Source organism: Bubalus bubalis, chromosome 21 (genome assembly GCF_019923935.1).
Source record: "Bubalus bubalis isolate 160015118507 breed Murrah chromosome 21, NDDB_SH_1, whole genome shotgun sequence".
Classification (NCBI taxonomy): Eukaryota; Metazoa; Chordata; class Mammalia; order Artiodactyla; family Bovidae; genus Bubalus; species Bubalus bubalis.
The window spans coordinates 39,963,693-39,990,869 of record NC_059177.1 but is presented as its reverse complement, the minus strand read 5'-3'; the positions used below and the strand labels follow the sequence as shown (position 1 = coordinate 39,990,869).

General features: G+C 41.3%; 1 long non-coding RNA gene across 2 annotated transcripts in view; it reads right to left on the bottom strand.

Moving 5' to 3' along the window:
* Window positions 1-27,177, bottom strand: part of LOC112581160 — a 76,802-nt gene that overhangs the window by 3,213 nt on the left and 46,412 nt on the right. For both annotated transcript variants that reach the window (XR_006547326.2, XR_003105613.3), the window contains one exon: window positions 3,727-3,901. This is a non-coding gene — a long non-coding RNA (uncharacterized LOC112581160). The remainder of the gene's footprint in view (window positions 1-3,726; window positions 3,902-27,177) is intronic.

The following is a 27,177-nucleotide window of genomic DNA, read 5'->3' as shown; positions in this document are numbered from 1 at the left end:
GTGGTACACATGTCAGAAGTGGGGGTCTTCTCTTTCCTCCTTTTAGCCAAAAAGGAGTTCATGGACTTCCCTGTGGCGAGAGCTGAAAGTACAAGGAGTTCCCATGCAACACTCACCAGATCACTGGGGCAGCTGGTATTCTGTGTTGATAATGGGAGATGTACCTGGGGAACTTTAGTTGATAAAAAAAGGATCATCCCAGATAGGGAAAAGAGGTCAGACGGTGGGTGTTTCCTGTTCTTGCCAGCAGCTCCCAGTGTTCCTGGATGATGGGGTTCCTGGTCTTGCAACCAGCTCACAGGGCTCCCCAGCTCACTTCAAAGAAACCAACCTGACCAGAAGAGGTCAAGTCATGAGTGAACCTACCTTGGGAACATTCTGCATTCAAGTGTCCCTGGTGCCTTTTCTTCCAACTCAAAGCCAGTGTCCTTGTTTTGTTTTGTCAGGGGGTCCTAATTAGCTGGGATTTTCCCAGTCTTATCTCCTAGCTCATAGGTCTGGTCACTTTCCTTTACCAAAATGAAAGTGACCATGGAGAATGCTATTGTTGGCTCCTGGAGGTATGCAAGGTGGGCAACAAGCCCTGACGTGGCAACTAGTGCCTTGTACAGAGGACAGCATTACTGGTGAGGCAGAAGCAAGACTGCATGGCTCCCTCACACCCACAGGTCCCATCATCCCCAGGTATCTTTTATCACTGGAAGGCCAGCCAGAGGCAGCAGGGAGACATGCCTGAGTTTCAATCTGTGATCCCCAATGAGGCCACAATATGATCATCTCAAGGGAGTGCAGTCCAGATGACTCGGGGGGCTATGCTGTATGAGCACCACACCCGGGTATCAGGTTGCTGGGCAGTTGTTCTGAATTCGGCTAAAGACTGTTGCTGTTCTAACCTGTCAAGAGTGTACTCAAAGACCAGAGGCAGTCATTCCCAGGCGAACCTTCAAAGCCGACACCATCCACGGCCTGGAGCCCTGAGCTCCAATAAGCCCAGAGCCATGTGGATCGGTACAGATGAAAAAGCCATCTGGGTTGCCAAAAGTTGATCCTTTTGAGTCAGATCCCAGGGTCCTCCTGCCTGGTGTCATTCGAGTCAATAAAACGAGTCCAAGTTCCATTGAGAAGCAAAGCAAAGTTTTATTCTTTGATGATCAAATGGAGAAGTGCAAGCTTGAGCTCAGGAGTACATGTTTTTTCCAAATTGCCGTTGGCAGGGCTGCTTTATAGGGTTCTTGGAGGATGGAGTTCTTGTGCTGCTGCTCATGGCTCCAGATCCAAATGCCAGGTGCAGCACCTCTGCGCCTGGTCTGCCACTGCCATCTTAAAGTGTTGTGCACAGCGTTTCTGCACATAGTACACCGAGTTTAAGTGTCAGGAGCAGCCATTTTGCATTAGGAACTCTGGTCTGAAGTGCTGGGTGCAGGCACCCTGTGAGTTAAGTGAAACTACATTAAGCACAAAGGAAAAGAAAGAAAAAAAGATTAGACTTAATTTGATTTCCCAGATTCTATTTTAATTTCCTGGAAATCGTTAAAGACCTTTGCCAGTGACAAGCTGAAATGGAACTGGGAATCAGGGGTGGAATTGAAGGATGTCATGTTGGAGCTGGTCAATGAAGGAGAGACAGAACTGAAGGCAAAATGTCCAAAGTTGATTTCTCTCACCAAATTTCCAACCACTCCTGTTTTGTAGCCTTACTATAGCAGTAAGTAGGCAGGGCCACCGCACCACAACCGTTAGAGGGCACCATCTGCGTTGAGTCCATGTATATACTCCTAGAGTTGTACAATCTATATAGCCCAGTGGAAAAATTGGCTCCTTTTAGAAGTTACGGTCCTTGCTCTTACATACAGGCAAAAAGCAAAAGAAATCCAGCCAGCCAGCCAGGGAAATTCCAGTCACTTTATTGGTTTAGATCTGTAGAGACTAGGATTCGATTAAGATGCCTCTTGGGCATCAGGCAGAGACAGGATTACTGGGTAGAATTCTGGACTAGTCTCCTCCAGCCCCACCTCCATAGCCAGCTATATAGGCTGCAGGGTTCTGGGCAAAATGAAATGTGAAATCCCTTCCCTTTCCAAAAAGCAGGGGGAAAATACAAGTTATTTGAAAAGACTCAGAATATACCACTGTAGCATAAATATAACTTTGAGCTGAAAACATCTGAGAATCAACAGATTCAGGAAGAGGTTTTGTTTGTGCTCTCATTTTCTGTCTAAAACAGAGGCTTCCAAAAGAACTCAACTGCCAAAAACCCCCCTCCAAGGGACATGTCCTATATTGGGGCAAACAGTGACTCCTGTCGACTTTAAGGAAAAATGCACATCGTCAGAGCTGTGAGTTTAACTTTTCTGCACGGGCCTTACTGACACCTATCACCTGGGAAACAGTCCCCCAGTCGCTCTGCTCCAAAGAGGGAGGGGAGCAACCAGCTTACCTATGATTCTGGGCTAGTGAAAACATGCAGTCAAGCATTTTTCTCTGTAAAAGATTATGGCCAGTTACAAAAAACAGACTTCTCAAGTTAATAATTTTAGTGCTTTTGCACATATGGCAAGATGCACAAATCTGGCTTCATTAAAATACTTATGAGATACACATCTAACTTTGTAAGGGACTGGTCTTCCAAAACACAGAGCACCTCATCCTGTTTTTCATCCTAAATTCCTCTCAAGGGGCACTGTTGGTCAGCAACAGCAGTATATGATAACGTAATCCTGTAGAACTGGGTATAAGCAACCAGAACTCTTTGTTCTTCTTTGGTCTTCTCACCTCCTGTCACCAGGTGAGAAAGATGGCACTGGGGTAAGAAATTGTATAAGTAGGCTTTACAAAAACAAAGCTTACCTTCTATTAATTTCCCCCGCTCCACATATTTCTCTGTGCCTACCATTTACTGTCCCTTGAAATCCTAACCCTTTTCCTTGTAAAGGTGGTATATACACCCCAAATTCTAACCATTTCTTCATCATAGTTTTCTGTGCACAGTTGTATATGTATGTGAATAAAGATCTGTCTTTCCTCTTGCTAGGTTAACCTGTCTTTTGTCAGTTTAATTTGCAGGCCTCCAAGCACTGAAGCTAACAGGGAAGAGGAAAAGTTTTCCTCCCTCCCAACAATATTAAAATATAAAACTCTTTCTTCCTTCTTTGGCTTCTCTTTTGCTTTGTCATAGTGTCTTTGGTTGCTTTTTAGTGCTACTTTATATAAAGAAATTTAAAATTTAAATTGTTAACATGAATTGTACCATTTACCTTTATATTGTACAGTGTAGTTTTAAGTGCAAATATAAGCGCATTTGTGCAAAAATCATTGAAATTATACAATTTATATTTTGTAGCTCATTCATGCATATGTATTTTATTCTTATAAGAACAATGGAAGAGCTGCACAAAACTAACTCAACTATTTTATATTTTACTTCTTGATGTTCACATATTCTATTAATACCAATACTCTCTACCATGACTTATGGATGACTAAGGAAGGACTGCTAAGAAAAACAACTATGGATTGCTCATCTTTCCCTTTCTTTTTCTGTAATTTTCAGTATAAGTGGTTGGCTGATACAGAGAAGTAACAAGAATAAGAAAGGATATGTTAGGGTTCCTTGGTCACTTAGGTCTCTTAGAATGCCACAGCCTTCTTTCTCTGTCAGAAGTAAGTTCTGTTTGAATGAAAAATGTGGCCTCAGCCTCTACTTAGTCATAGATGTAAACCACTCACCTTGTAATGGCTTTGAGTCTCACTGAACTCCCACACGTCTCTGGTCCATCAGAATTCTGTGTTCATGTGGCATCGTCTGACATTATATGCAAATGCATGGCAAGAAACTGAGGACTGTACACTGCACCTATCTCCTCTGCTCATGTGTGCACCCCGCTGTCCCCATGGACTTCACCTACAAAACATAAATTCAAATGTAAAATTATTAAGAATTTTCAGGATGATTTCAGGGCCCAAGACATCTTTTGATGTCTTTTGATCAGGGGCCCTTTTGAACAGGGCACCCTCTATAACTGCACAACTACATGTGGCTAGTAGTTACCATGTTAGATAGTTCAGGTCTCCAATACATAAGGAATTCTTTCAATTCAATAACTCCTATTAAGTTCAATACCTGCACTGCGAAGATCCCCTGGAGGAGGAAATGGCCACCCACTCCAATGTTCCTGAAGGGATAATCCCATGGACAGAGGCACCTGACAGGCTACAGTTCATGGGGTTGCAAAGAGTTGGACACGAATGAGTGACTGAGCATGCACACAATGTCAATTCCCATAGGAAAATGGGTAAAGGATATGAATAGGCAATTTACATAAGAGAAAGTACTGCTGCTGCTGCTGCTAAGTCGCTTCAGTCGTGTCCAACTCTGTGCGACCCCATAGACGGCAGCCCACCAGGCTTCCCGTCCCTGGGATTCTCCAGGCAAGAACACTGGAGTGGGTTGCCATTTCCTTCTCCAATGCATGAAAGTGAAAAGTGAAAGGGAAGTCGCTCAGTCGTGTCCAACTCTAGCGACCCCATGGACTGCAGCCTACCAGGCTCCTCCATCCATGGGATTTTAAATCCAGGCAAGAGCACTGGAGTGGGGTGCCATTGCCTTCTCCAGAGAAAGTACTACTAAGATACAAAAAGATGTTCAAAATTATTACTAAATTCAGAAAAATCAAATTAAATCTATGAGCCCAGAAAAATCACGAAATTGGACAATGCTAAGGGTTGGTAGGGATACAGGTATAAGGTGTCATCATTAGCTGGGGGTAGGGGAGGATGGACAAGTGCATACATTATGAACAGTGACTTAGTCAAATTAAATACATGAGAGCAATTAATTCTGCTGCTAGCTATTTAGCCTAAAAAAACAGACATTTCTTTTTGTGTTGATTGTCTTCTCCACTTGACTATAAGCTCCATTGAGAGCAGGGACTTTATTTAGGTCATCCAGCTAAAGTGGTAAAGAATCTGCCTGCAACACAGGAGACACAGGAGACTAGGATTCAATCCCTGGGTCAGGAAGATCCCCTGGAGGAGGAAATGGCAACCCACTCCAGTATTCTTGCCTGGGAAATCCCATGGATAGCAGAGCCTGGCAGGCTACAGACCATGGTGTCACAAAGAGTTGGACATGACTGTGTGATTGAGCGCGCACACACACTGTCAAGTCCAATGTAGAGATCAGGGCTGGCACACAGTAGATGCTCAATAAGTACTTGCAAAATGAATGAATGAATGCTGTAGTCATTACAGAAACCCAATGAAGCATGTGCTTTACAAATGAAGAAAATGAAGCTCAGAGCTACTGTCATGATTCCAACATCATATGTCCAGTTGGAGGCAGAGTTGGCATTAGCAGAAGGTCCAAAAGGCTGACTCCCAGGCATCATCTATTCATTATTTCAACATTTCTTACTGCATATCTCAGGGAAAATCAGCCTACAAGTAACTAGAGAGAGCAACTGCACAATCACAATTTCAGGGTTTAAATTTGAGCCTATCTCAATATAGAAAAAGTCTACTAGTTCTTGAATGGTGCCTTTTCCAAGAGTTGCTACTTTTTTAAAAAGAAGAAAAAGGGATACAAGGAAAGGGAAAGATAGGAAGCTATATAATAGACTTAAGGTTTTAATTTTACTGCGCATATTCAGCGGCTCAGAAACAAAACAGGCAGTCTCAGACAGAACCAATTCACAGCTTTATGTTACAGCTTTAATGTTACAAAGGGTTAACATTTACCCGCCAGCTTGTTTGCTTTTTGCCTTTCACTTTCTCTCTGTAGTGTTTTGATGAGTTATCTTTTGAAAATAGTTTGAGTACTTGCTTCAGTTTTCTCAGCTCTTTTTGGCCACCCTTCCCTTGGCAGGTCGCACCTTATTTGGGTCTAAGTACTCACTCTACACCTTCTCTCCACCCGCTATTTCATGAATCAAGTGTTAACTAAGTTTGCAGCAAAACAAATCCATCTGGAAATTGGCATTTATACGATGTGTTCCTAAAACTGCCATTTATTATTCCTGGCGTGTGTGCGTGTGTAAAAAAACTCAGAATAATTTAAAGCAGGAAGCGCTGAAACGGCTGGGTGTGCGTTTAGAAGCTGGAATGCATGCTAGAAGGGGAGAGCATACACTGAGAACTCTAAAGGTTGAATGACTTTCGTTGGTATCAGGCATGCTAAATATTTGACTATTTTAACTAAACGCTGTTAGTCTGAACATGTTCTATCTTCTCTATTTACTAAAGGATTATTTTCCAATTGCAAAAAGGATTACAGTTATACCAAATCAAAATACACAGCCTCTTTTCTTCATTAGTTAATTTATTTATACCCAGCCCTGCTTTTGGCAAGAGGATTTGAGGTAGCTCAAACATGGTGCAATGGACTGGATTATCTGGGGAAGCATTCTTTTCCTATGCTGATTCCTATTTCCAAATGGATAGTAGTAGTAAAATTAATAACAAAATAATGATTCAGAATCACTAATATCCTCTGAGTGCCCACCATGTGCCAGGCTCTTTGCCAAGTACTTTCCATATATTTTCTCATGCAGTCCTCACAACGAACCAGGGGTAGACACTACTTTTGACTCCATTTCATTGATAATAAAATGAGGTTTAGAGAAATAAAGTGAACAACAGCATTTATTATAATGCAAGTGATGAAGATGGGAATGAATGCAAGCCTGTTCCAGGAGATTTCCTCCCTACCAGCCCTATTCAGTACAGTCCTGGTGGAAGATGTCCTGGCTGGAGGAGAAGTTCATAATCATTCACTTGAATCCAGGGGACCCTTACTGACAGGTTAGAGGAGAAGGACAACTAAGGCTGGAGGCAGAGAGACAAACTGTGTGGTTACCTCAACTTGCTCATATCCAGTGGGGGGATGTAACAAGTTCCCACCCACAGTCTTCCCCATGGCATCTCTCTGAGATTTCGAATAGTGAGCACATCTATTATACTGACCAGTTTATCCCCTGGAACATTTGTGTTCGATGGGTATTTGTTAAATGAATGAATATACCACTGGGTTCACCAACTCAGAAAAGAAACCCTCTTAGGTGAATGTCTAGAGGCACTACCTTCAGGAATTAAAGAATGGAGCAGGAAGACAAGTGAATTTTCCTCTAGTAGACAACTTCTAAGAATAAATGTTTCATATTTCAGTTTCTGTGGGTCAGAAGCATCCAACTAATGCCTGTATTCCAGACCTACAGAGATTGTGAAATATGAAACATTTATTGTTTCAAACAGATAGGTTTCAGTATAATTTGTCATGCAGCAAAAAATAACTAACACTTTTCCTGATAACTTCGACAGTAAAGAATCTGCCTGCAATGTAGGAGATGAGACCCAGGTTCAATCCCTGAGTCAGGAAGATCTGCTGGAGAAGGGAATGGCAATCCACTCCAGTATTCTTGCCTACAGAATTCCACAGATAGAGGAGCCTGGTGGGCTTCCTCAAGCATGGGCTTCCCTGGTGGCTCAGATAAAGAGCCTGCCTGCAGTGTGGGAGATCTGGGTTTGGTCCCTGGGTTGGGAAGATCCCTGGGAGAAGGAAATGGCAACCCACTCCAGTATCCTTACCTGGAAAATTCCATGGATGGAGGAGCCTGGTGTATAGTCATGGAGTCGTAAAGAGTTGGACACGACTGAGCGACTTCACTTTCACTTTCCAATGTAACAAGGACTATAAAAAGGAAGTGAAGCTATGAAAATGGTATAAGACCATTTATAACTGACCTGTTTGTTATTTCCTGGTTGATTTACCCAGAGTAATTATCTATAAACATCCTTACAACAGAAAGGGACAATGTACTTATTTTCAGAGGCAACAAAAGGGAGAGGAGGCCTCAGGACCCTCAGTCCCATTCCACAGCCAGTCCTAGGAAGAAAGGACCCTCAAGAAAATGAGCATGTCATCATAGCTTTGGAAAGGGAAGATAGCCAGGCATAGGGAGTATGTCCAAGAGTAACAATTAACTCTATGGAAAAATTCATCCTGGTTTCCAAATACTCTTTAACACTGAAGTTGGGTGATAGATCAACTGGATTAGGTTCAGCTATGTAAAACAGAAAGCTCTCAAGTAGCACAGGAAAATGAGCTTGCTTCTCGGTTACCTAGAATTCTCACATAGGACGAGGTCATCTGAGGACTTGTCTAGCAGCTCAGTGATTTCATGCAGGTCCAGTCTCCTCCCATTCATCCCTGAGGAGATGCCTAGACGGCAGCCCCACTCTCCCAGTCCAACATGGCTGTTTGATTTTTGTGTGTACATCGTTGTTCTTACAACAGGATGGAGGAAAGGGCAAGGAAGAGTATACTCATCCATTTCAACAGACCTCCTAGAGTCTCACATGACTTTTCTGTTTATTTCTTATTGGCCAGAACATACTCATGTGGACGCAGATAGCTGTAAAGGAGGCAGTGAAATGTGTCCAGATAAACATCAAGATTCTGTTACTAAAAGCAAGGGGAGCCAAGCAGTAACCTTTGCTACAGGTAACAGGACTGTCAGAGCAGCAGATGGCTATTACTCTAAGATTTCTAGGATTTGACCCATCTCACATTTTCAGCTCTGTCTCTCACCTTTAATTCTATTAAACAAGACTAGACACCACTCTCTTTGCCCTTCCCTCTTCATACCTCTGCCTCTGCTGCTGCTGGAGTCCCAGCCCCCACCATCCATATTCATCCAGCTCCACGGTCACTTCTCCTGTCATTCTTTTCTCAATCCTCTCCCTCTTCTGAAAACTCACAGCACTGATTTGTATTTTTACCTACTTACTAGAGGAAATAAGTATTACCATACTTATGGTAATACTTATGTGCTTTTCAACTACTAGATACAAATATGAATTAGGTAAGGACCCAGCCATTGAAAGAATGTTTAATAGTCAGTTGATAAATGTTTGCTAAATAACAAATGACTAATCTGCTTTGAAGCCTCATACTAAGAATTGACTATGTATGGTTTTCATAGTCATATGCATTATGAGGGATGAAATGTGGCCCATGTACATCTAATTGAATAGGATTTCTTTAATACCTCCTATGTGTTTGGTACTGTGTTTCGCACATGACTCATCCATCCTACACTCAAATGTTTAACAACAATGTGGCTGACATTATGCAAAGTGCTTGGCATAAGAAGAAATGCCTGATCCTTTTCCCTTAGAAACTCAGGGAAGAGACAAATAAACAGATTATTACAACCTGTTGCAATAAAGAACTAGGCTGGAGACACCTATGGAGTGATGACAATATGAAACCTAGCCTATAAGGGGCAGAAAGCCCCAATAAGAAAGTGGCATTTAAATCTGAAAGATAACTAGAAAGTGGCCAAACTCAGAAGAAAAGGGTTGAGGTTGAACCCTCACTGCAGGGTTGAGGGAGCATCTCCTCCAAAGGCCCAGTGGTGAACAACAGAACATGGAGCATTTATGGTACAGTAGCATGGTCCCAAATCAGGATTCCAGGTTGGGAACAATAGGAGATGAAACTGGAGGTGTGTTGGGTAGACAACTGTATAAAATCAGTAACGAACTGTATTTGATGTGAATAACAGTCACCCAAAGTATGTCTTAAACAAAAAACTATATTTTTCTATTTAATTGTTTACTTTCTCTAGCTTTATTGAGGTATAACTGACAAATAATTCATATTTAAGGTATACAATGTGATGTTTTGACATACATATATTATATGAAATGTTGACTAAAATCAAGTTAAATAACATATTCAACACCTTACACAGTCACCCTGGTTTTTGTTTTTTATTTTTGGTGAGAGCAATTAAGATATACACTGCTGGTAAATTTCAAACATACAATAAATACATTATTATTGACTATAATCACTCTGTTGTACATAAGATCCCCAGAACTTACTATCCTGCATATCTGAACTTTCGTACCCTTTGGCCAACTTTAAAAGTTTCGATTTTTTTTCCCCCTAGTACAATGACTCCCAGGTTAGGCAGTTTAGGACCGATAGAGAAGCATAATGGTGCCACAAGGGACTCAGGGCCCTTCTGTCACTCAGCACAGCATCCTTAGGACATACTTGACCCTTGTGGTCACAAGATGGCCATTCCACCTTCAGCATCTCCTCAACCACCAGAAACTAGGCAAGAAGCATGAAGCAATACTCCCTCAGAGCTCCCAGAAGGAACCAAGCTTGCTGACACCTTGACTTTGGACTTCTAAATTCCTGAAACGTGAGAGAATCAAATTCTGCTGGCTGGACCACTGAGTCTGCGGTAATCAGTTACAGCAGCTAATTGCTATTGCTGCTACTGCTAAGTCACTTCAGTCATGTCCGACTCTGTGTGATCCCATAGACGGCAGCCCACCAGGCTCCCCCGTCCCTGGGATTCTCCAGGCAAGAACACTGGCGTGGGTTGCCATTTCCTTCTCCAATGCATGAAAGTGAAAAGTGAAAGTGAAGTCGTTCAGTCATGTTCGACCCTCAGCAACCCCATGGACTGCAGCCTTCCAGGCTCCTCCATCCATGGGATTTTCCAGGCAAGAGTACTGGAGTGGGGTGACAGCAGCTAATACAAGACTTAAATGTTAAGGAGACTAATTCAACAAGACTGAGTGGGCATGAAAAAAGATTCCCTGCTTTCTGGTTTGGCCAACTGGGCAAATGGTGGTACTTTTGCTGAGGTGAGAAACACAAGAGGAAGGACAGAATCGGAAGCACAAAAAAAGGTTCAGCCAGAGACAAGTTGCTCTGGAGATGCCTAAGGGACATGGGGGCGACAGGTCTGGGATGGAGATGAGATGCAGCAGCACCTGAAGCCATTAGAGCGGATCTTGCCTGCAAGCTGCCTAATACTTGTCCAGAGGGAAGAGACTTTCACATGTGAGGTGATTCAGGAACACCCGAGACAGTGTGCACTAAAATGCCCAAACGTGGAGCATAACTATTTCAGGAGGACTGAATTAGGGAAAATTAATGTAAGGAGGAAAAAATGGCCCATGATTCTATACTAATGAGCAAGGTTGTTTCATTTTTATTATTAATTGGCACAAACGCACATTAGCCTCTGACCAAACAGGCTGTACCGACTCAAGAGGTTGGTTTTCATCACACGTGTGGATGCTCGCAGAATGTTAGAACCGGAGAGGACACATCCCGTTCAACCTCCTCCCCTCACAGATGGAAACGCAGAGACTCTGAAGGAGAAGCACTTGCCAAAGTCAGTAAAGAGGACCAAATGAGATCCCAGCACAGGCCTGACCTCCACCCTGAAACTCACTTTAGAAAACGAATCGTGAAAAACTTTATCTGAAGGAAAATGATGCATGGTTTGATGTATAAAAGTCGAATGAGGAGGAAAATGAGCAGATGAAAATACTGTCAGGCTCCAGAGACAAAAAGACCTGGTTTCAAACCAAATGTAATCAGGGCCTATCTGTAAGAATGCTTTTGGGTTTTTTTTTTTTTAATCACAGAGATAAGATGATTATTGGCTGGCACAACTGAATAAGTCCAGTGGCAGGGAAGACTTTGTGTGTGGTTTAAGCAGGGCTCCAACTTTGTTTCTGCGGCTAAGTTTTTCTCTGCCCTTTGCAGTTTCACTCTCAGACTAGTTTCCCACTGCAGCTGTGCCTGACTGCATCTCACCACCCAGAGCACACAGCAACTGTACAGTGGTACACTGAGGGCAGAGAGCAGGGGTGGGCCACACATTAACTGTAGACAATTTTAAAACAGCAATAAAACCAACGAAATTGGATCTGTTATTATCATTACAGTACAGAGGCATTTTGAGACAAGGTCAGTGATGAAATGTTCCTCCCACCTAAGCCAACTGCAACCACACCCAATGCATGGCACCCCAGTGTATCTGTGCCCCAGAATTTCCAACACAAGTCAAGAAAGCCATACTCACTTGTCTAGATTAAACCACCTGCCTACTCCTAAACCCAAGCATGGCCATTGAAAGTATGGGATGTGCTAACTGGCCTAGTATAAGTTATAGGCTGATTTCCGAGATGGAATCAGCTTTCTCAAACTCCTAAAAGTTCCCAGTTGAAACCTGGAATGGGTGAGATGGGGAAAGATGAACAAAGGCTGGTGAAGAAGCCATCAGATGTTCACTATACCTTGAGACCTTAAGAAAGGTCACGAGTCTCAAATATGTGCTAGATACTATCTTAAGAGCTGCACGTGTAGGTATCAATACATTCTAACCCAGGAGATAGCTATTCTGATTATCTCCATGTATCAATCAGAAGCCTAACAGAAAGCAAACAACACACTTAAGTTAAAGCACTTTGACAAGGGCTTATTCTCAAAGAGACTATTTACAAAGGTGTAGGCTGTGTGTGATCATGATGGTGTGATCACTCACCTAGAGCCAGACATTCTGGAATGTGAAGTCAAGTGGGCCTAAGGAAGCATCACTACAAACAAAGCTAGTGGAGGTGATGGAATTCCAGTTGAGCTATTTCAAATTCTGAAAGATGATGCTGTGAAAGTGCTGCACTCAATATGCCAGCAAATTTGGAAGACTCAGCAGTGGCCACAGGACTGGAAAAGGTCAGTTTTCATTCCAATCCCAAAGAAAGGCAACGCCAAAGAATGCTCAAACTACTGCACAATTGCACTCATCTCACATGCTAGCAGAGTAATTCTCAAAATTCTCCAAGCCAGACTTCAACAGTGCGTGAACCATGAACTTCCAGATGTTCAAGCTGGATTTAGAAAAGGGAGAGGAATCAGAGGTCAAATAGCCACATCTGCTGGATCATGGAAAAAGCAAGAGAGTTCCAGAAAAACATCTATTTCTGCTTTATTGACTATGCCAAAGCCTTTGACCATGTGGATCACAACAAACTGTGGAAAATTCTGAAAGAGATGGGAATACCAGATCACCTGACCTGCCTCCTGAGAAGTATGTATGCATGTCAAGAAGCAACAGTTAGAACTTGACATGGAACAATATACTGGTTCCAAATCGGGAAAGGAGTGCGTCAAGGCTGTATATTGTCACCCTGCTTATTTAAATTATATGCAGAGTACATCATGAGAAATGCTGGACTGGATGAAGCACAAGGTGGAATCAAGATTGCTGGGAGAAATATCAACAACCACATATATGCAGATGACACCACCCTTATGGCAGAAAGCAAAGAACTAAAGAGCCTCTTGATGAAAGTGAAAGAGGACAGTGAAAAAGTTGGCTTAAAACTCAACATTCAGAAAATGAAGATCATGGCATCTGGTCCCATCACTTCATGGGAAATAGATGGGGAAACAATGGAAACAGTGACAGCGTTTATTTTGGGGGGCTCCAAAATCACTGCAGATGGTGACTGCAGCCATGAAATTAAAAAGCTGCTTGCTCCTTGGAAGAAAAATTATGACCAACCTAGACAGCATATTAAAAAGCAGACATTACTTTGCTGACAAAGGTCTGCCTAGTCAAAGCTATGGTTTTTCCAGTAGTCATGTATGGATGTGAGAGCTGAACTATAAAGAAAGCTGAGCGCTGAAGAATTGATGCTTTTGAACTGAGGTGTTGGAGAAGACTCTTGAGAGTCCCTTGGACAGCAAGGAGATCCAACCAGTCCATCCTAAAGGAAATTAGTCCTGAATATTCATTGGAAGGACTGATATTGAAGCTGAAACTCCAATACTTTGGCCACCTGATGTGAAGAACTGACTCCTTGAAAAAGACCCTGATACTGGGAAAGATTGAAGGCAGGAGGAGAAGGGGACGACAGAGGATGGGATGGTTGGATGGCATCACCGACTCAATGGACATGAGTCTGAGTAAACTCCGGGAGTTGGTGATGGACAGGGAAGCCCAGCGTGCTGCAGTCCATGGGGTCGCAAAGAGTTGGGCACAGCTGAGCGACTGAACTGAACTGAATTGAGGCTGTGTGTTAGACAAGGAAATGTCAACCCACTCCAGTATTCTTGCCTGGGAAATCCCTAGGACAGAGGAGCCTGGCGGGCTACAATGCATGGAGTCACAAGAGTCAGACATGATTTAGCAACTGAACAACAACAACAGCAAGTTGAGTGTAGAAAACGCTGAAGGAGCAAGCAGGGACCTAAGAATAGGAGCAACACAGCTGTCACCAGCCTTAGGCCTACAGGGACAGAGGGAGGGAGGAGTTACCGGAAGCTGAAAAAGAGAGTAAGATATAAAGAGATGGTCTCAGAAACTTGACAGTAGCCGTGGCATTTGGCTAAGAACACAGTTAACCCAAGGCAGGTTCACAGCAAGAGAACCTAGGAAATAAATAATCTCACCTCATTCCTCTTCCTCCCAGCTATGGTGGGGGCTCTGTGCTGCTCAATCCGAACAGGAAGCATAGGGTGCCACAGCCTGCTGATGGCAGCAGACAGTCTCCTGGAGTGGAAATCAGAGTAGAAAGGGTGGAGAGTAGATTTGGAGGGACAGAGAAAAAAACATCTAACCCATTCCATTTTACAGATGAGGAAATTGAGACTGGAAAGTTTAAGTTACTTTTTGTGGTCCAGAGCATATACTTTTTTTTTTCTTTGTTCTAGGTTTACTGAGGAATACCTAACGAAGAAGAGCATATTCTTTTAATCACTATACTATGTAATCTCTCTGAGCAAGTAAAAATCCAGGCAGAGTGCCATATACATAAAACATGCTTCACAGATGTTATTTTTCCACTTCATTTTAGCCTCCACTGGCAAAGAGAAACCACTGATAAAATCAGTGTCCAGATCTTCCGCACGCAGGGTGCTCCCCCCAGCAAACGAACTAAAGCTCCCTCCCAGGGAGTCAGCCCACATCTCGTAGTCCACACAGTCCCAAAGCACCAGGGAGACCACAATATAAATGTAAAAGACATGCTGTTTTTCCTCTCTGCATTTCTAAACTAACTTGAGTCATTGGCTGTACCACAAAAATAAATCAAAATGTGAGAGTCTGTGAATAGTTGCCATTAAAGGTGCCATTGATTTGTTACACAATGCACACAGTAACCAGAGGCACACAGACCAAGCAAACAGGGTGTCTGACAATGTGTGCAGACTCTGGCAGGCAGCGCCTGCACAGGCCCTCTCTAAGAAAATCAAAGCACTTGACTGGATTCTTCTTAATCCAATTCATGCTCTTGCTTCACTCTTGTCAGGAAGGTGGGTGGCAGACGTTATTTATCATTCCAGTGTCACCAGTGGGCTCAGAGAGTGACATGATTTACCTATCGTCAAAGGAGTTTTCAAAACAGCCTAACTCCATTTGACACATTCTTTTCAGCAAGCGAGATATGCTGTCGGTCCATACCTTGAATGTGTCAATATTATTTGCAAGTGACACCCACATCCCCATTCCATGTGATAGAGTTAGGTTAGTCACTTGAAAGAGTTGATAGGGAGGTTATTCAGAAAATTTGTACTTTGCTGGAAAATTTGTACTTTGGGGGCTATGCATCACACGAATGAGAGACTGATAATTATAATGCTGATACGTGCAGGAGATGGCTGCAGGCAGGGTACCTCAAGTAAGTGTGCGTATGACCTCACTTAAGGCTCAAAAGCACCGCAAGAAGGGGTACTACTGTTTCTATCATTTTACAGAACAGGAACATGAGTCCAGAGAGTTTAAGTAACTTGCCTGGAGATAGGGTTGGATTCTTGGAGATGCAACTTTAGAAGGGACCAGCACTTGGTTCAGGGCTCTACTGTAGACATCATGAAATTCCTTATAACTTCTAAACAAGGGAACCTGCGTTTTTATTTTGACCTGCATTTTATTTACCAGGCTGTGCAAATACTGTAGCAGGCTCTGCTTGGAGGCATCTGTCCTATAAATACCTACAAGTTGTCCCAGGAAGAGGGGAATGACAAGATGTTCCGGTCCCTGGTCTCACAAAGCTGCCATTCCACAGAGGGAAAAAGATGACAGAGGAACAGCAAGATAATGACAGACGGTGATGACTGCTATAAAGAAAGTAAATGGGGGGTGAGATAAAGTAGATGTGGATGGGTAGGTGCTACTTTATATAGGGTGATCGCCTTTGAACAGGTAACACTTAATGAGACCTGAGACTAAGAAGGAGCTAGCCTGTCAGCACCCAGAGACAGGCCCAGAACAAGGGCGTGCAAACAAGGGTAAAGGACCAACGGAGGCAGGAGTGGGCATGTGTGGAGGGGCCAGGAAGAGTCCTCAGGGACTTCACTGGTGTGACGGGAGCTGAAGTGTGGACAGTGAGAGGACAGGTGCAAGTTGAAATTAAGGATTAGGCAGAAATCATACACAGGGGGCTTTTTAGGACAAGATTAGGAACTAGGATTTGAAGCTCCTGCACTGTGAGGTTAGTAAAGCATATATTAATCAAGGGCATGAGACAAGGTGATGCAATTTTAAGATCACGCAGGCTATTGTGTGGAGAACAGATTGGAGGAGGGCAGGAAACACAGGAGTAAATCACAACTATTACCCTCCACCACACATCATGGCTTCCAACAGAACCAGTTAGACAGCACGGGAGGATTTCAGGAAGGGCTCCAGAGAATCTACATGAAACTGAGTCACATTTCATGTGCATCTGTGTGTACTTGCACACACACATGCACACTTATAAGGCATCTGGAGAATCCACGTATAATTGATTCACATTTCATAAGTATAAAGATAAATTTTAGGACAAGATTAGGAACTAGGATTTGAAGCTCCTGCACTTGAGGTTAGCAAGATTAGGAACTAGGATTTGAAGCTCAGTCATGTCCGACTCTTTGCAACCCCATGGACTGTAGCCTACCAGGCTTCTCCGTCCATGGGATTCTCCAGGCAAGAATACTGGAGTGCAGGATGGGGAACACATGTATACCTGTGGCGGATTCATGTTGATGTATGGCAAAACCAATACAATATTGTAAAGTAATTAACCTCCAATTAAAATAAATTTATATTTTAAAAAAAGAAAAAAAAGAATACTGGAGTGGGTTACGATTTCCTTCTCCAGGGGATCTTCCTGACCCAGGGATTGAACTCAGGTCTCCCGCATTGGAGGCAGACGCTTTAACCACTGAGCCACCAGGGAAGCCCAAATTTTAAATAAAATATTAAAAAACCAAAATATACACAAATATATAATATTCCAAATTTACATTCATTAATTTGTGAAGCTGGATTAACTCAAATTTGTATATATATAAACCTGAGATTTAAAATTCCTTTGCTATCTCTGCTTATTAGAAGAGTCTCCTAAGATTACACGATGAGATAATTAACACCATTACTATTTAAAAACATTATTAAGCGCTTCCTAATACTGTACAACCAGAACAAAATAAATAGGATGCTGCTGGGACCAACAGAAAATTGCATCTCTTATCCAAAGTTCACAATTTCACATTTGGTGATCCTGAGCTTATCACTGGCTATTTTTAAAGAAAGGAAGATGCTATGTATTTAAAGGCATATACTTGTTTTGTATTCTTAAAGAATGATTTCTCTATTTAATGTTGACATAGCAAATGATAATGAATACTGACACATAAGGCAGGTCCATTCCTAAAGTTGCACATATATTCACTCATATAACCTGAAAATAGCGAAAAAATTCTATTATTAGCCCCCTTTTCACAGATGAAGAAACTGAACTAAAGAGAACTTAACTCTTATAACTGAATAGCAACGCTGCGTGCGTGTGCTCTGTCGCTCAATTGTTGTCCAACTCTTTGTGACCCCATAGACTGTAGCCTGACAGGCTCCTCTGTCCATGTTATGTTCAAGCAAGAATACTGGAGTGGGCTGCCTTTTCCTCCTCCAGGGGATCGTCCTGACCCAGGGATTAAACCTACATCTCCTGTGGCTACTACACTGGCAGGTGGATTCTTTACCACTGAGCCACCTGCGAAGCCCCAAACAACAAGGCTGCACTGCTTATAAGCAGTCGTTTCAGAAGAAACACCCAGGTAGTCCAGGTGTAGAGTTCATGCTGTCAAGTATATGTTGGAAGATATGGGTGGTAAACTACAGCCCATAGGCCAAATCTGGCCGTCTGTTTTTGCAAATAAAGTCTTATTGAAACAGCCACACTCACTGGTTTACAGGTTGTTCAAGCCTGTTGGAGCAAACCTGATTTCACTACACCAGCAGAGTTGGACTGTCATAGCAAAGATCATATGGTCCAAAAACCCTAAAATATTTACTACCTGGTCCTTTACAGGAAAAGTCTACTGAACCCTGCCCCAAACTATACTGCATGTGCTACTTGTCAGGCACTGTTCTAGCACCAGGGATGACACGCACATGAAGCAAATGAGACTCCTGTTCTCATGGTGCTTACAATTATATAATGGATTTTGTAAGATTGTATGGGGGTGTGTGTGTGTGTGTGTACATGCACGCACACGCTTGTTTGTATATGGACACATGCAGGGGAGCAACAGTCTGCTGCTATAAATTTTGACCATCCAAGTACAGATGATCCCTTACATTTTATGCCTTTGTCTAAAAAAAAAAAAATCTAGTAGCAGCAGAGCCTTGGGTGTCTTAGAATTGCTTTGAAAGAGAAAACAATTGATATCATTCTAGGGCCTTCTGTCACAGGCAAGTTACAAAGAGCATGGCTCTGACACAGCAGAGTAATTCTCATGTATAAAATACACCTGCCTATTAGAACTGTACAGCTGCCTTGTTCTTGACAAGTATGCCAATAAAAGGCTAATTAATAAAAACAAAGATTGCTAAAATTGATAAATGTTTATAATAACCAAATCTGAGCTTGCAACTGAAAAGGAAACCTGGCTAGTACTGCAGGAATTAAAATATTTCTCAATCAAAACTCTACCTGCAATATTTATTTTTTCCTTACACCCTTAGTAGATGCTATTAAGATTTTGTGATTGTCAACATTACCATGGCAACCTGTTTGAGAAGGGATGCAAAAAGATGCACTTAAGGCTTCTCTATAGCTGATACTCACCAATAGAGCTCATCTTTGATTAAAAGGGTGAAGTACAAATTCTTGATGTAACCAGCATCCTATGCCAAAGAACTTGCTCTTTTTTTTTTGGCAGATTATCAGATAATTAAGAAATTCATTGAATTCCTAATACGAGCTGAATCCTGGTAAAATTTCACACTTGTAATCAAAACGTGGTGAAAAATCCATTGATAGAGAATAGTTTGCTGATCATATTATCATAATTGTTGATTGATAGATGACATTAACAGTCTAAACACAGATTTTCTTCTCTCTTTAAAAATGCATTCCTAATTCTAACATGTGGCCTTACCTCATGAATTTTGAAGCCACTCATCTAGAATTTGTGATTCAAATTCAATCAGAATGTATTGAGTTCCTACCAGGTACCTTCACAAGCATCTTTTATTGAATTCTCTCAGCTACACAACCATTCTTGGAAGTAGACATTATCATTCCTATTTTGTAGATGAGTAAATAGAAGCTCAGAGAGGCTAAGTAACTTGCCGAAGGTCACCCAGTGAGAGAAGGACACAGCCAAGAGTCAAATACTACTCTGTTTATGATACTTTCAGGCCCAAGCTAATGTCTATCATTCCTTAGCAATGTTTTCCTAATAGAATGTTGATTATATATAGGACAGAGGAAAGGGCAATATTAAAATAAGTGAGACAATTATTTTCAAGAAGCTCAAGCTCTTTAACATCTAACACCACTATTCAAATCCTTACATATTTGATGATTATAAATAGTTCTCTTACTTATCAAACCTTGAAACAAACTGTGCTGAATATTCTCCAGTCATCCCTTCAGACACACCCTCCTTCAATTTCCACCCTGTTCCATGCTATGGGAGGCCTTTCTTGCCCTCTAGCTTTCTTGTGGGTTCAGTCAATGGACAGCACCACAGAAGATCAAAGGACAGAAAGCAAGTCAGGGTATTTATTCCCCTACCTTCCTACAAGTTGGCAGTGGCTTCATTCCTTTGATAAATGTTAAGCACCTCCCAGGCCACTTCATCCTAGAGCTGCAGTTCTCACCAGATTTCAGCAGAAACTGTCTACTTCTGTGCCTCCAGGCCTAGAGGGTGACAGTACTTTCTTACCACTGCTATCCTGGGCTGCTTCACCACACCATCCCTTGTGAGTTTCCTTTAACCCAGCCTTTTATCAATAGTCCCTTCACTGAGTGCTATTCAATCGAGGCTCTTCAGGTGAGACCTTCGATAACTCATTTAAGATCTTTCCTCTTTTCTAAAATAACCATTCATGCCATAAATTTTCCTCTCAGCACTGCTTTTGCTGTGTCCTACAAATTTGATATGAATTCTTTTATTCAGTTCCATGTTTTATTTCCCCTGAGGCATTCTTTTTCAACCACAGATTATTTAAAAGTGTGGTGGTTTAGTTCAAAATTGTTGGGAGATTTTTCTGTTATCTTTCTGATACTAGTTTTCTGTTCCATTTCTGGTCAAATACATTCCACATGGTTTCAGTGCTTTTAAATTTCTTGAGGTTTGTTTCATGGCCCACATATAGTTTATATTAGTATATGTACCATGCTCAAAAACAATGTGTATTTTGCTTCGTTGGGTAGAGTGTTCTATCTATGTCAGTTAGATAACTGGTCAGTGGTGATGATGAGTTCTTCATCCTTGCTGATTTTCTGTCAAGTTGCTCTATCAATTTTCAATTATAATCATGGATTTGTCCATTTCGTGCCTTAGCTCTATCATTTTTGTTTTGCTTATTTTATTGTGCAGCTCTGTTGCTTTGGCACCTCAGTTATCACCTGGTGACGATGGGGCTCAGTCCCTTAGTCCATCTTCGTAGGTGGGAATAAGGGTAGGACAGTGTTTTTTTTCTGTACAGCAGCTGTTTTCTAAAAGTTTTTTGTCTTGCTAGGCTGCCCTTTTCCAGTCTTTTGGGTAAAGAAAGCAGGCTTTTGTTGGGGCTCATTTTGCCTGGACCCATTGGTCATTTCAAGTTGCCAGTTTCTTTGGCAGCCTGTCTGGGATGTGGGAAACAGAACACACAAACACACAAAACCCAGGGGACTCGCTGCCGTGTTATTATTCGGGTCCTGAGGTCTCTAGTCAGTCTGCCTTTCACAGTATTCTTATATATTCTTTATATTTGTAACATAATGCATTATAATAATGATTATACATATATGTAATTTATAATATATGTAGTTAGTATTTATATAAATGTTAAATTACATTATTTCTAGGGTTTTTAGTTATACTAAGCAGAAGGAATAGGACAAAATATGTTTATTCCATCTTCCCTGAAGCAGAAGTCTTCAGGTCAGGTAGTTTGAAACAGAAAATTTAATACATGAAACTAGTTACAAAAGGTTGGATGAGCTGAAAAGCTAAACAGTGAATAAGGAGACCACCCAAAGATCTGCAACAGCAGAAAGTGGCTTCTACCCTAGGACTAGCGGTACACACAGAGTACGGGTTGTAATCAGAGCCTAAAAGTTGGAGCTGCCCAATGGGAGACTGGACCATAGAGGGGAAGGACTGTTCAACAGAGAGTCTGAAGGAGCTGAAGACCAGTTATGGACTACCCCCAACCCGAGGAAGAGACAGAGGGTGAAAAAATACATTGGCTTCTCCCCTGACATCTCTTCCTCAGTCCCCTTCCAGTGCCTCCCAACAGCCAAAACAGCTGGAAGCCCCATGTCAGAGGAAATGTCATTTACAGGAGTTAGAAATCTTGGACACTGAGTAGAGGAGGGTGAAGCAGGGAGTAAATATGGAGGCAAATAGATGCCTGGCACAAAGATGCATAGTTATTTCAAAGCTGCCTTGGATCTGAAGTCAACAATCCTTAAGAGAAGTATGTGTTAATGGCAAGAACATAGTAAGTATCTCAGAAGCTACAAGAATGTATTATTGGGTGGCCTGTGTGTGTCTGGAGGAGGAGGAAAACCAGCCTAACATACCCTAAAACATCCAGATTATTTCCTTAAAATCCATCCACTATACTCTGGCTATAATGTCGTAGCTTGAAAGATAACCACAAATATTTATTCTTGTGACTATGCTAGCGTTAGACTCTGGTGTTCTGATAACTGGGGAAAAATAAGCCCAAAGGTATGGCTGTGCCCACCTCAGTAATTATTCTTTATTGGGCTAGAAGTCTCGTGGTCTGTTTTGTTTTTTCCATTCATTAGTGAAACTACCTGCGTGGTAGTTCCGTGCACGGAGATGGTCTGAGTAGAAGCTGGCTATGTTCCCCTTTCAGATGGGTACATGAACTTAAAAAGAGCACTAGAAAATGTTCTGTTTGAACAGGGAAAAGTTTAACAAATAGATGTTCCATGCCTATGAGTAGATCAATCCACAGAGAAGACCAACAGATTTTAGACGGACAACTACCACTCCATCAGTGGTGTTAATTTGGTGACAATCCATGTGAAATGTCTTGGTAAGGTTCTGGTAGAAAGTTTAATTCAGCACAACCTATAAAGTTAACAATGAAGAATGATGAGTGGAAGAACTTAAGCCAAATGTTGTAAAGAATGCAGTCAAAGAACCCATTTTAATGAACAACTACTCTATCCATCTAAATTCTTATCCTTTCACTATATTTTGAGAATATATTTCTAAACCTGGGAGACTAAGTCAACATTCCTATACAATTATTTTATAGCTCAGACTTGTTGTACTCCTCTCAACAGTGTGTGTGTGTGTGGAAGGGTTATGTAAAAGAATTTATGTACAAGACAAATAAGCTATCTCTGTTCTCACAAATGAGTAATTGCCTTGACTGTTTTTTCCCAATTAGTATAGCAACCTATAGCTGACTGTACTAGTGTTAGAAGACCAGTACATAAATTATCCTTCAACTGTCATTCAAAACAAATATCAAGACAGAACTAAATATCAAGCAGGGTGGGGGGAGGGGGGGAAAGCATGATATGCATGGTTTAATAATAACATACAAGGATAGCCAGCACAGTACTTGAATAAGATGGAGGTGACAAAAGTCAGTTAAAATCCTGAGACAGTTTTTGAGATTTGGAATGTTAATTAGCAAAAGCAACAACAGAATACCGGCATAAACAGGCACATATTTTGAAATCTTGTTTGTAGTTCAAGAAGTCATTTTTTAAAGAGCACTTGAGAGACTGAAAAGATGCATCTAGAAAAGAAAGCAATTAAAATAATTCAGAACTGGAAGACTTTAGGTCAGCCTGGCACATGTAATACAAAAGGATATGGTGGTCAGCAGGGCATGACAGGAAAACTACTAGGACAGCTATTTCTGTGGGACCCTGTAGTGTTTATTTTTTTCTGGCAAAAGCCACTTTAAAAACACACATGTGAGAAAGTCCGTTACAAGCCTATAGTGTTGTAAACCATTATGAATTGCCTCTTTCAAGCATAAGTGAAAGAAAGACCATTTCTGCTCTGGTTAAGCAAATCATATTTGTCCACAATAGGATTAGAAATGCCACAGACTGGGTAGTTTGGCTCTATTTCTGTGACAGGATGTCTACCCTGCAAAAATAAAAATAACTAACATCTTTCAAGAGCCTTCTGTATACCAGGAATTACAGTAAGCTTCTAAATGTGTCAGTCCTTCTAAAATGTAAACTACAGGAAGGCAGGGAAACTTGCTTGTTTTAAACATTATTTCACTCTTACACCCAGCACATAGTAGGAACTCAATATATGTTTTATCAATGAATGGCGTTTTTTTCAGTAGTTAAATTTTTATGTGTTTATCACTTCTGCAATCAGGAAAAAATAAATTGTGGTTTACTACCTCTTGATAGCAGCCATGAAGTCAAAAGACATTTACTCCTTGGAAGGAAAGTTATGACCAACCTAGATAGCACATTCAAAAGCAGAGACATTACTTTGAGAACAAAGGTCCGTCTAGTCAAGGCTATGGTTTTTCCAGTGGTCATGTATGGATGTGAGAGTTGGACTGTGAAGAAAGCTGAGCATCGAAGAATTGATGCTTTTGAACTGTGGTGTTGGAGAAGACTCTTGAGAGTCCCTTGGACTGCAAGGAGATCCAACCAGTCCTTTCTAAAGGAGATCAGTCCTGGGTGTTCACTGGAAGGACTGATGCTGAGGTTGAAACTCCAGTACTTTGGCCACCTCATGCGAAGAGTTGACTCACTGGAAAAGACCCTGACACTGGGAGGGATTGGGGGCAGGAGGAGAAGGGGACGACAGAGGATGAGATGGCTGGATGGTATCACCAACTCGATGCACATGAGTTTGGGTGAACTCCGGGAGTTGGTGATGGACAGGGAGGCCTGGCATGCTGCGATTCATGGGGTCGCAAAGAGTCGGACACGACTGAGCGACTGAACTGAGCTGACCTCTTGATAGTCATGCCTTTGTGTAAGTCCCTCTCCTTGAGTGTGGGCTGGATCGACTGGCTGACTTTTAACAAGAATACAATGAAAGTAATGGAATGTCACTTCTGGATTAGCTTAAAAATGACTCTGATTTCTGTCTTGTTCTCTACTGCTCTTTGGCTTGCTTATTCTGATGGAAGCCTGCTGCCATGCTGTGAGTCACCCTACCAAAGGGTCCATGCGACAAGGAACGGAGGGAGGCCCTAGCCAACAGCCAGTGAGGAAATGAGGCCATTACGTTAGTCCAGGGGCTCATGAGGAACTGGATTCTGTCACCAATGACATGGGAGAACTTGGAAGTAGACTCTCCAGCCTAAGTTGAGTCTAGAGATGACTGCAATGCTGGCCTTGAAATCTTGTGAGACCCTGAGCCACAGTTACCCACCCAATCCATCCCTGAGTACCTGACACACACAAACTATGAGATAAAAAGCACTTGTTTTGAGCTGATAAGAATGCATAATTTATTACATAGCCATAGACAGCTAAATCTATAGAACATAAATCTATAGAAAAACATCTTCTGTCACATTTTTCATTCCCTGCCCTCAAGGCATTGTCATTATCTGCTTTCTGCTCTTCATAGAATTACTTCTGTCTCTTAAAAATTGATCTGGCAATGTGGTAACAGCTGCTCCTTCCATGACCATGGAGGCTATATTACAACTGAATGTTTTCTTATTTTAATATGGTACCGTAGCATATTTACAAAGGGAGTTTTAAACAGTTCCTGGAAAATTATAATTAAATCAAAGTTTAAAAGCTACTTTAAAATCCATTAAGTTTATTCATTAAAACACTGTACATATCACAATGATACTAAGTGTTAAAATTGATCTTCAGCCTCCTTCCTATTGAAGTTAAAACAGGTTCTCCCTATCTAGTTCCATCTATGGTATAATGACATCCATCTGTTTTCTTTCTAATAGCCAGACAACAGCTGTACAAAAGAGTCCTAAGGATTCACACCAATTCACCATTCCATTCTAAATATAGTTGACACCCTCTTGTCTGGCCCCCAAATTCCAATAATATGTACACATTACAGCTTACTTATGCATTGCCAATGTATAACCCCTTAAATTCTATAAGATACATCTAATACTAAAATGAAACCATAGTAATATAACCTTTGAAACTGGAAGGGTCTTATGAGTTGTCATTATGAATAGAAATGAAATGAGTAGAAATAGTTGCCATTATGAATAGAAATAAAATATAAATTATTTTATTTCATAAATGTGGGTCTCTTATAATGTAGCTTTATCACAGGCCTTTTGCTTATCTCCCCGGACTGTAGATATTCTGTTTTATCCCCCAGGGACTACCTGATATACAGTAGAAACACAGAAATATGCCTAATGATTTAATACAAGAACTCCACCATCATATCTTCAGTCAAAGATTTTTCAGCATTGTCCTAGCTCTCAAGAATTGACAAGAAAGGGGAGGAAATACACAAACAACAATGACGTACTGAATAAAGCAGTAATAAGAACTGCTTTGGGAAGTACTCAAAATGATATTAGGAATTTATTAAAAACACACAAATCCCTGGACCCCAGCCTCCAAGTGAATTTCTAATTTCATATGTGAGGGAGTTGTAAGCAAATTTTTCTTTTTTTTTTTCTAATGTTTATTTTTTTGTTTGGTTTCATTGTGGGATCTTCAATCCTTGTTGTGGCATGCAGGCTCAAGTTCTCTGACCAGGGATCAAACCTGGGCCCCCTGCATTGGGAGAGTGGAGTCTTAGCCACTGGACCACCAGGGAAGTGCTAGCAAACTTTTCTATAAAACAGCCATAGAGTAAGTATTTGAGGCTTTGCCAGCCATATATTTCTGCTGCAGCTAGTCAACACTACTACTCTAGTGTGAAGATATCTGTAGACAACAGGTAAGTGAACAAACATGGCCAGGTTCCAATAAAACATTATATGTAGACACTGAAATCTGAATTTCAGAAATTTTTCAAATCATATTGTTCTTCAATTTTTTTTAACCATTAAAAAATATAATAACCATTCTTTGCTCCTGGACTATACAAAAACAGACAGCTGGCCATATTTGGCCTGTAGGCCATAGTGGCAAACCCTTGGCACAGATGAAAGAACACAAACTCTGGAATCTTTGTGACCTAAGTTAGTATTCCAGCTCTGCACCTTTCTAGCAGGGGACTTGGGCAAGCTACTTTCCCATATGCACTTGTCTCTTCACCTGAGAGATGAGAGACTTCAGTAATATCTACTTCATCCATAGGATGACAAGAAACTTGAAGACCAAAAAAAAAAAAAAAAAAAAAAAAATAGAAAAGAGGCTAAGAGGCCTGTCTGCTAAAACAACAACTGTGCTACTTGAATTATCATAGTAAACATGTTTTCTTTTAACATGCCAATCAGAGAACTAATTTGGACATGGAATTTAATTAAATGCAGTTGGCTGCATCACTAATAAACTCTTCTCTCTTCATCATATTCTATTACACAGTAGTCACTTCTTTTTGGCATTTGTTATTGTAATGTGATGAGACCTCACCATAGCGTGTCATGGAGTGCACCAGGCAGCATCTTTTATTTTTATATGACTAGGTTTTAATGGGATTTTGCAATTTAGCTCTAGGATGTCTAGCTTGCCAAATCATTCAGCAAATGCTAAGGAAATTGTCTTAACTAGCATACTGCAAGTAAATGGTTCAATTTAATACATCATAAAAATAATAAAAAGAGGAAAATAAAATGGATAGGAAAAAAATCATTTTGGAGGAAAGCCTAGTTTCCTACTGAATTAAGATGTTAAGAAACAAAGTTTATCTTTTATTTCTTCCATTTATATAGAGAGAAGCATTATAGCTACTGTGATCATGAT